Source organism: Tenrec ecaudatus, chromosome 4, assembly GCF_050624435.1.
Source record: "Tenrec ecaudatus isolate mTenEca1 chromosome 4, mTenEca1.hap1, whole genome shotgun sequence".
Taxonomy (NCBI): Eukaryota; Metazoa; Chordata; class Mammalia; order Afrosoricida; family Tenrecidae; genus Tenrec; species Tenrec ecaudatus.
The window spans coordinates 92,444,869-92,454,564 of NC_134533.1; the positions used below are offsets into that span (position 1 = coordinate 92,444,869).

The following is a 9,696-nucleotide window of genomic DNA, read 5'->3' on the forward strand; positions in this document are numbered from 1 at the left end:
CCCTGTGGAGATATAAGCAACACCCTCCCCTTGGATGGATCAGTGCCCTGTTCCCTTGCACCCATGTTTTTTTTTCCTTTCTTTTTCTCCCCTCCCCCCCCCCCGTTTTAGTTGGCTACCATATGTATCACTGGTTTGGTCTGGTCCCTGCCCTATTACCTGGACCTCACCCCAGGAACGTTTGATAAAAATATCAGTTTGGGGTATTTTTTTTTTTTTTTAGTAGCCAGCGGCTGGGTCTTCGGTGATTTTATTTTAACAGAGAAACCAGGCTGTGCTAAGCCTACATGATTAGAGCAGATGGTGGCTATCTTTCCAGAGGGGGAGCATGAGCCCTCCTGGCAGCACCCACCCAAGGTTGAAGGCAAAGCCCCGAGTGCGCCCTCTCCTGCACTGCCTGGCTCACGGGTGAGATGAGTGTCTGCACAACCACACTCAACCATGGTAGGAAGTCCCAGTGGGCAGAGGAGGTGATCAATGACTCACGGACGATGAGAAGAAAGTGCAGGGGAGGGAGCTCTCTATTCTCCAGGGGAGGGCATGGCATGTGCATTCTTGACATAAGTATATCCTGACGGGGGCCTTGGGGAGGTTGTTGATGGGACGGGGAGCTAGGCTAGTGAGAGGTCTTTGTGTCTGAGGAAAAGAACAGCAATGATTAGGGCTAAGAGGGAAGTGTTAAAATGCCTCTAAGTATGAGAAAGGAGAGCCTTCTTTCTTCCTTTCTCTTAAATGAGCCGGGAAAGGGTGTCTTTTCCTTTCCTTGCGGCAGTGGGCTCAGTGGGTTCTCTCAGACATGATTTCTGCACCATGGGCTTTTGTGGGGAAGGACACAGGAGTTAGTGTCAGAAGCAGGCTTCTCTGTACAAGGTCTAGTACGTGCGAGTTCTTAGGCTGGATGCACACAGGAACCCTGAGCACGCAAGGTGCTTCGGTTAAAGCTTCTGAAATATTGCAGTTGTGTGACAGATTTTTGGCTCTTTCTTGTACACATACTCATTGGGAGACACCCCAGATAACAGGATGGGGACCAGTTTGGCTTGGGAGCCACGGTGCCTCTGCCCTAATTCACTACGTGTTCTTTTCTGAGAAACACATTCAATGGCTGCGTGAAGCCCTGTGGATCAGAAAGCTCGCCTGCCCTCCACCCACCTGCTCTCAGGCTCCCCATGAACCCCACCACAGCAGGGGCTGAAGAGGCAGGGCATCTCTGCTCCCTCTATGGGGAAACTACTTGGTGACCTCATGAATGGCATGGGCAAGGTAGCCCACGTTGCCGGAGGTGACTCCAGCCACAGAGATGCGCCCGTCCTTTGTCATGTAGATGGAGAACTCCTTGGTCAGCCGCTCCACCTGTTCAGGCTTGAGCCCCGTGAAACAAAACATGCCAATTTGGTCAGTGATGTGCTGCCAGTTGTGGGAGGAGCCCTCCTTCTTCAGGTTGGAGACCAGCTGGGTCCGCATGCCGATGATGCGGTCTGCCATGCCTTTGACTTCCTGCAACCATTGTTTCCGCAGCTCCGGAGTGGTCAGGATGGTTGAGGCAATCCGGGCCCCATGGAGAGGGGGGTTGGAATACATGGGACGGATCAAAATCTTCAACTGCGACTCCACCCTCTTGGCGGTTTCAGCATCCCTGCAGACCACGGTAAAGGCCCCCACGCGCTCACCGTACAAGCCCATGTTCTTGGCGTAGGACTGGCAGAGGCACACGTCAATGCCCTGTTCGATGAAGTGGCGCACGGCCCAGGCGTCCTTGTTACCGTCCCCACTGGCGAAGCCTTGGTAGGCCATGTCGAAGAATGCAAAAAGATTCCTTTTCTTCACCACGCTGGCCATCTCCTTCCACTGCTCAGGGCGGGGGTCCACTCCGGTGGGGTTGTGAGCACAGGCATGCAGGAGGACCACGCTCTGCTCGGGCATTTTTGAAATGTCATCGATAGCACCTGCGAAGTCGAAACCGCAAGTCTTGGGGTCGTAGTACCGATACCCCTGAAGCTGCATGCCAGCGTCCCTGAAGATGGGCGTGTGGTTTCCCCAGGAGGGCTTGGGCAGAAAAACGTCTCGGCTGAACTTAAAGAATCTTTGCAGGAAACTGGCTCCGATCCTGAGTGCGCCGGTGCCAGAAATGGTCTGCACGGTGACGTACCGGCCACTTTTCAACACCTCGCTGTTCTCGCCCAGGGCCAGTTCTGCAGATGCCTTACAAAATTCAGCCAGTCCCCCAATGGGCAGGTATTCCTTGTCCAGGTTTTTCGCAGCAATCTGGGCCTCAGCCTTCAGGACACTAGGGAGCACATAGGGCTTTCCTTTGTCATCCCGGTAGGCCCCAACTCCCAGGTTCATCTTTTTTACTGTTGGTATCTCTCTTAAAAGCTTCGGTGACTCCCAGAATGGGATCCGGGGGCCCCATCTCCACATGGGCCCACCAGGAGCTGGCTCTGGCAGAAGCCACGGCGGCGAGGCCTGGGTGGAAGACGACGGCGACTCCGGAGAGGACGCGACCAGAGTGCAGCAGGGCCATGGTGGGCGGCAGGAGGGCAGCGGCTCGCGGCTGGCGGCAGGGCAGACCCGAGGACAAGTCAGTTTGGGGTATTTTTAAGGAGTGCAGGTGTTGCTGTGGGTTAAGTGATGAACTGTTAACCACAAGGTCAGCAGTTCAACCTCATCAGCCACTTCTCTGGAGAAAGAGGAGGCTGTTTGCTCAATAAAGATGTCAAGTCTCTGAGACCTTACATAGGGCCAATGTAAGTTGGGATACACTTGATGGCAATGGGTTATGGTAGCACACAAAATCAGCCACCCACCCTGCAGGAGAAAGGTTTACCGTCTAGAAAACTCTTGGGAGCAGTCTTCTCTGTCCTTTAAGGTCGCTATGTTGTTGTTAGGTGCCAGCGAGTCAGTTCTGACTCATCGCAACCCCATGCACAACAGAAGGAAACACTGCCAGGTCCCATGCCATCCTCACAATTGTCCCTATGTTTGAGCTCATCAATGCAGTCACTGTGTCAATCCATCTCCCTGAGGGCCTGCCTCTCTTCTGCTGCCCCACTACTTGACCAAGCATGACGTGCTTCTCCAGGGACTGGTCTCTCCTGTCAACATGTCCAAAGTACATGAGACAGAGTCGTCACCCTCACCTCTAAGGAGCATTTTGGCTCATTTTCTTCCAAGACAGATTTCTTTGCCTTTTTTGGGTCACTATGAGTCAGGAGCAACTAGAGGGCTGTGAGTTTTTATGGACAAGTAGACTCAATACGTTCAAAGACACCCTGGAGAAACACAGGTCCTGGAGGGAAGATCTGGGTGAGATCCTAGCCAGCACCACTGACCATCTCTGCGACCCTGAGCCAAATGCCCATTCTGCAGGTGCCAACGGTAGGGTGGGGACAATGCTTCCCTCCCAGGGTGGCTGTGGAGGTAAAAAGGGAAGCATCTCTTGCTGAGGCATGGGCAAAGCACATAGTAGCTGCTCAATAATCCACAGGTCCCCTCCAGCCCCCTTTAAGTTGGAAATAAACATCTTGTTGGCAAATACAACTCCCAGAGGAGCCTGCTGCCACAAACACTGGGCGGTTTGTAATTAGCATGTAAAAGGATTGCTTCCAAGGGCTTGAAAGTAGGTTGTCCTTTAAAGGCGCTTAGGCTTACTCTGGAAGCCTTGTTCACAGGAGCTTTAATTTGCTTAGCAAATCTGGACTGCCAGGGCAAAATTAAATTTCAGTTCAGGCTCCGTGTGAATGACCACAAGCTCCAAATCAAGGTAGCTTTTGTGCTACCGAAGGCTCACTTTTCAGAGAGCTTTGAGACGAACGGAGAGGGCCTTCTAATCAGTCTATAAAGCCCTTGACACCCTCGACCAGAAAAGTGTAAATGCGAGTATCTGAACTGATTACGTTATCATCTCCCACTGCCTTCTTCATTCCAGCACCCCCAAAGGGACTACTGCACGCATCCAGGCGACTTTGGAAAAGCTCTCCACCGCCACTGGCAGCGGGTTAGAGATTGGAGCAGCTGTGGCAGCCCAGACATCCCAAGGAAGTCGGGGTGGGGGTGCACTTCCTGGGTGAGGCAGAATCGGCTATTTTGGACTCTTCTGGTTCCTCATTAGTCCGCAGTCAAGAAGGTTGCAGGGTAACGTTCTATTCTTTCCCCTTGTCTTTCTCCAGGGTGGGGGAGTATTTGCTGTCTACGATGGGTTTACTGTATACTACCGAGAAACAGGTAGACTTTCTTCTCACTAGTTCAACAAAAACCCTTTGCCAGCAATCAATGCCAATGAATGCACACTGACCCCATGCAGCAGAACTCTTCCATGGGGTGCTTGGTGGCTTAGATTGCCCAATCTTACTTCCATGTGGAGCAGCTGAGTCCGTTAGCTGTTTGGACCAGTCAGAGACATCGCTTCCCACCCAGCAGCGATAGAAGCCGACAGCTTGTGAGCTAGCTCAGGAGTTTGTGGAAGATCACGTCACCTTAGGGAGGTCAAGTAGGGGATGCCAAACACAAGACGCAAAGAAAGTGAGAACCGGGATCCTGTGCGCTCACCGCCATTGCTCCATCCACTGCAGGCCCGTCTGGAAAGGCTAGCAAGGGCGAACGATTGCAGCCGCAGCACCACTCTTGGCAGGTAGCGAATGAGCTGGCTCTGTCAATAGGTCCGAACAGATCTTTCTTTACTGATAGCGAGGCATGGGAGACCAAGTTGTTCCAAGAGACAGCCAGTTGTGTCAGAGCCGACTTGACAATGGCGACAACCAAGGTTGCTGCTGTTTGTTGCAGGCTGCATAAAGCAGCCAGTGTGTGACCCTGGCAGGTTCCAAGACCTCTCTGGAAAGCGGTTTTCTTCCTTACCTGTGATATAGAGGTGGATTCAGTGACCCCAAAGGAGCCCTAATGGCCCTGTAGGTTAGGCATTGAGCTGTTAACTGCAAGTTCCGTGGTTCAAATCCACTAGCCAACCCTCCTCCCCCCAGGAAAAAGTGGAGACAGTCTGTGGCTCTAGAAGACCTAAAATAGGGCCTCTGTGATTCAGAAGCAGCCTTGGTAGTGCAGTGGTTATTCCCTGGGCTGCTGACCATACACAAGGTCTGCAGTTGGAAACCACCAGCTGTGCTGTAGGAGGAAGATGAGGTCTTCTGTTCCACAAAGAATAACAGTCTTGGAAACCCAAATGGGCAGTTCTACCTGTTAGGTGTCTCTCCTGGGAGAAATACTTCGGTCCTTGGCTTCGCTAGAGAAAGAATTAATGCCGAAGCCTGGTTTCGTGATCCAAGTGAGGTTATAAAGTTTAGAAGCTGCACTGTGTGTCTGAGCCGCGCGAGCGAGAGAGAAAACCTGACAGGGAGGCGTGGTCGACGATACTGGTCGACCCCATTGGCTAAATCAAATTCACCTGGTCTAGATGGTCCAATCCAGGTGTAATGCCCACCTAGGTGTTCCACCCTTTCCTGGCTGGATTTCAAACCTCTGAGCATGTGCAATGGACACCCCAGTCCCTGTGCTAGCTACCTAACATTTCCCCTGAAGAGGTATGGACTCAAATCTTTGGGATACTGGACAACGACATCTCAAACTGCTTCCTGCTGGCAAAAAAAAAAAAAAAAAAAGGCAGAGTAGGAAGGGGTTGTCCATTCAGGGCTCAGAACAGATAAGATTGAGGTGGTCCAGGAGCTGATGGTCCTGGAGCTGATGGTCCTGGAGCTGATGGTCCTGGAGCTGGCACACTTGGTTCAGAGACATTGGCACCATGAGAACTTCTGGAAGAAACAAACCAAACAAACGGACGGTTTAGGTGAGACGGGTAAGGCTGTGAGGTGGCAGTGCCCTTGGAGGTGGGGGCTAGTGTCACAGGAAGTTTACAAAAGGAGTCTTAGGGTAGACAAGCATGGGTGTTTGTTCACAGTAGACACAGGAACGGGGTAAAAGCATTCACTCGCTTTAAGGCTGTGATGGGCCTGAGGTGGGCTTTTCTGTGGAGCACTTACCTGTCCTGGAATGGCAGTGAAACATCCCCAATAGCTCTCAGGGGTGCTGGTCTGTCTGCCCCACTTCTGAGCCGTCTGGGTGCAACAGCTTTCCCGGTTCCACCTGTGAACGGTACCCAGGGTCCAGGGAGGAAGGGGAGGACAGGAGAGGCAGCCTGGTATCTACTGACTTCGTTGCCACATTGATTGCTCACCCCAGGTTCCAGACCCGCAGCAGCTCTCTTGCTGCTTTGCTGGCCAGGCCAGGCCAGTCTTCAAAGAGCAGATGCTCACCTGACCTGTGGGCGCCCTCCCTCTTGGCTATCTGCCATAAGACAAGGGACACCCTGGTGGCCAGCTTGCTTGCCGGTACGGCATGGCCCTTGAGCAGGTCTATTCTGGCTAGGGCAGTTCTGTGCCCAGTGGCCCAGTTCCTGACACACATAGCACTTGGCACTTTGGTCACAGGTCTGGGAAACCTGGGAGGTGGTTGACGGGCAGTTAGCAAGTGCGGCCAGCACTTGGCATGTCTGATGTTCTTCCTTCTCTCCTCCTGATCCTGCATCTCCTGTTCCCTATTGTCAAATGTTGAACTGTCGATCTCCATCTAGAAAACACAACAAACATTACTGGGAGTTTGACACCTCAAGGTCAGTAATGCAGTTTCAGCGCACACCTCTAGGGTGCCGTGAAACTGGGGCCTTGGGCAGGTGCCCCTGTTCAAGGGAGAGGTCAGGGACCTCAGTCTTTGCTGGAAAACTGGTCCCAACTGTTTTCTAGACAGTGAGCATTGACCACCGGCTTGGGTGACCGTACAAGGCCTACGGAGGGAATTGCTGGTTGGAGTAATTCGCAGACCTCCGAGGTCGAGGCCACTGCTTGGAGTGGGCTCCCAATAGCCTTCAAAGGCGAGCGCTGGCAGGAGCAGGCTCTCGAACCTATGCCGGGCAGGAACGATTGGTCGGTAGCTCAGGGAACATTTTAGGGAAATTGGGAACATTTCAGGGAAACTGAACCCAAAATGTCCTGAAGGCGGTGTTGCTGAAAGGCGAAAGTTAGCACTTACTCAGGGGCTGGACTTCCAAAGGCCTTTGGCCAGGCTTTGGCCACGGAAAACCAGCAGGCAGGAAAAGAAGTCCCACTGGCAAAAAAAAAAAAAAAACACGAAACAGCTTGAAGCAGGAAAGAACAAAAGTTAGGAAGGGAGGGAAGGGAGCATGGGACCCTGGGGCTAGGCGGGGCCAACCTCCTGGATAGGGCAGCCGGCCACTACGCCCTGCCCACCCTTCCCACGCGTTTGGCACGGCATCTTGGCCACGTGCTCAGTGGTCCCGCAACAAAAATGACAGCGGCCACTGGGTAGCACCCCCTTGCCGGGAGAGGAGAGTCACGTGGAAAATTGAGGCCTCCACACGTGGTTTAGTCTAGGGGGGTGGCGGCAGGGGGCGGGGCAACCCACTGACTCCAGAGTCCCCCAGAGACCAACAGGGTTTACACGGGACACAAAGCAAGCCACTGAAAATCAAAGGGGCGTAGAGCTTCCATCCCATCCCAGGAATCGAGGCTGCGGAGTGCATGCAAGCCCCGGGAAACATAGAAAGGCAGACCCGTAGTCTCTCCTAAAAAAAGGGAGCAGAGATAGAAAGGCAGGCACGAAGGGATGGGGCTCTGCAATGCATTAGGTGTGGTTCCTAAGAGCAGGTCGTGGGGACTTCCGAGGCGGGATAAATCAAGGCTGGCGTCCTTTCCAAATCGCACGCGCAGTGCAGTTTTGAAGTCCCGCCGAGCCCCCGTTTCCTCAGCCTTATGTCTCCGAGTAACGCGGTACCATAACATGTTAGGTTTCTCTTGGGTTACTATGAGTCAGAAAGGACTCTCTGCCAGCAAGCTTTCTTTGAGTGGTTCAGAAGTTACTCGATGGCAGTGGCTTTGGGGGTTTGGGTAAATGTCTCAAAAGACTTCAACATTCTTCGAGGGAATGCGGTTGTCTTCCCACAATTTCCCTTCCCAGCTCTAGGTCTTCAGTCCTTCCCCATCTGTCCATCTGCACTTGTCCGTGACTTAGTGCCAAGCCCAGTTATTTTGCTCCTGGAACACGGCGTTACTGCTTCCCCCTCCAGCCTGTATAGAACACAACTTCCGGAGGGCTCTTTCTAGATGTGGCCCGAACACCTCCCCCCACACACCTTCTGCAGCCTTGTGTTGCCAGTAGAGCACTGGGAAACCGCTTAGCTTAGAACCAGGCTCTTCATGTCTGGGCTCCCAAACCTCTCCCTCCAGGCTTATGCCCTGTCCACCCTACCCCAAGTCCTCTCACCCCTACATTCCTCATAGTCTGGTCCCACCAAAGCACAGCTTCCCAAGTCAGTCACTAAGGGGTCCTGCTGGTGAAGCGGTTAAAGAACTTGGCTGCGAACTGGAAGGTCAGCGGTGGGCAGTCTGCCTCTGTCCAGAAGACAGCTGTGGGAACCCCCTGACCTGCCGAGTCCGAATCAAATGGATGGCAGGGGCTTAAAGAAATGAAGTCTTGCTCCTCCCCAGAGATGTTCCATCTGCCCTTAGGTTCTCTGCAAGGTTTGAGGACAAGCACTACGTCTCCTCCATTGTTTCTTCTTCATCACCCAGCACTCCCCATGGCACCTTATAGTAGGGGATTGATACGTATTCGCTGAGAATAATTCTTTTCTTCTTCAGCATGTACTTTGAAGACTTTTTCGTTTTCCTTCCCCCAGTTGAAGTAGGCATTCGGCTGCTAACCACCAAGTCAGCAGTTTGCACGCCCTCCACAGGAGCAACATGAGGGAGGCTGTCTGTTCCCACAGAGATTTACTGTCTCGGAAACCCTGTTTGGGGTGGTCATGTGTCAGAATCGACTTGATGGCCATGGGTTTGGTTTTGGTATAGTAAGACCCGAGTTAGCGGTTTCCTCCCAACTCCCATTGGCCTGTCACATTTTATCATATCAATTCTTCCAACTGTGCATCCCCCACTGCTCCCCCTCCACCACACCTCCACGCACGATTCACGACATACAGTACAAGGTGTTGATGGAAGGCCAAAGCACCAATGTCACGGTGTTACAGTGACCCTGCACCTGGGAATTGACTCCATGGCCGTGAGTTTGTTCTGGTCTTCCACAAGCCCAGCACACTGTGTGTAGTGCGTCATCACGAGGTGGGCAGATAAGGGGCGAACAGCAATGTGGGGGTACTTTTTGCTTGCTTGGTGTGAAACTCTTTGAAGCCGCTGAGATAAGTGGAGACATGTAACACCAACTTGATGGACTGATTTAATCGGAATGTGGTGCTAGTGGGTCTAGTCCAATTGATCAGTGTGTGCACAAAGGGCTGGGCTCCTCTAGACACCTTCTTTGGAGCCACTTAAAGCGAGCATCCCCAGCCCCCCAGGGCAGAGGTGGGTTCTGCTGTAGGAGGGGGGAGGGGGCAAAGTGCCAGGGCTGTTGTCACCAACTCACTGCTGGCTTAGCTTGCCAGCAGCGGTCAGGAGCTGGGCCGTGCTGGTATGTGCTGTGGAATCGATTCCAGCTCACAGTCACCACAAGAGAAAGAGTCGCACAGTCCCATGGGGTTTGCTTGGATGTAATCTTTAAGAAAGCAGATTGTCAGGCCTATGTCTCCTCGAGGCTCTGGGTGGGTTCAAACTACCTACCTTGTGGTGAGCAGCCACATGTTTAATCATTGCACTTTCAGGGACCTCAAGGAACGCCATT

General features: G+C 52.9%; 1 pseudogene; it reads right to left on the minus strand.

The window, feature by feature from the left end:
• Positions 1-290: 290 nt before the first annotated feature.
• LOC142445009 (aspartate aminotransferase, mitochondrial pseudogene) lies at positions 291-2,573 on the minus strand (annotated as a pseudogene).
• Positions 2,574-9,696: the final 7,123 nt, after the last annotated feature.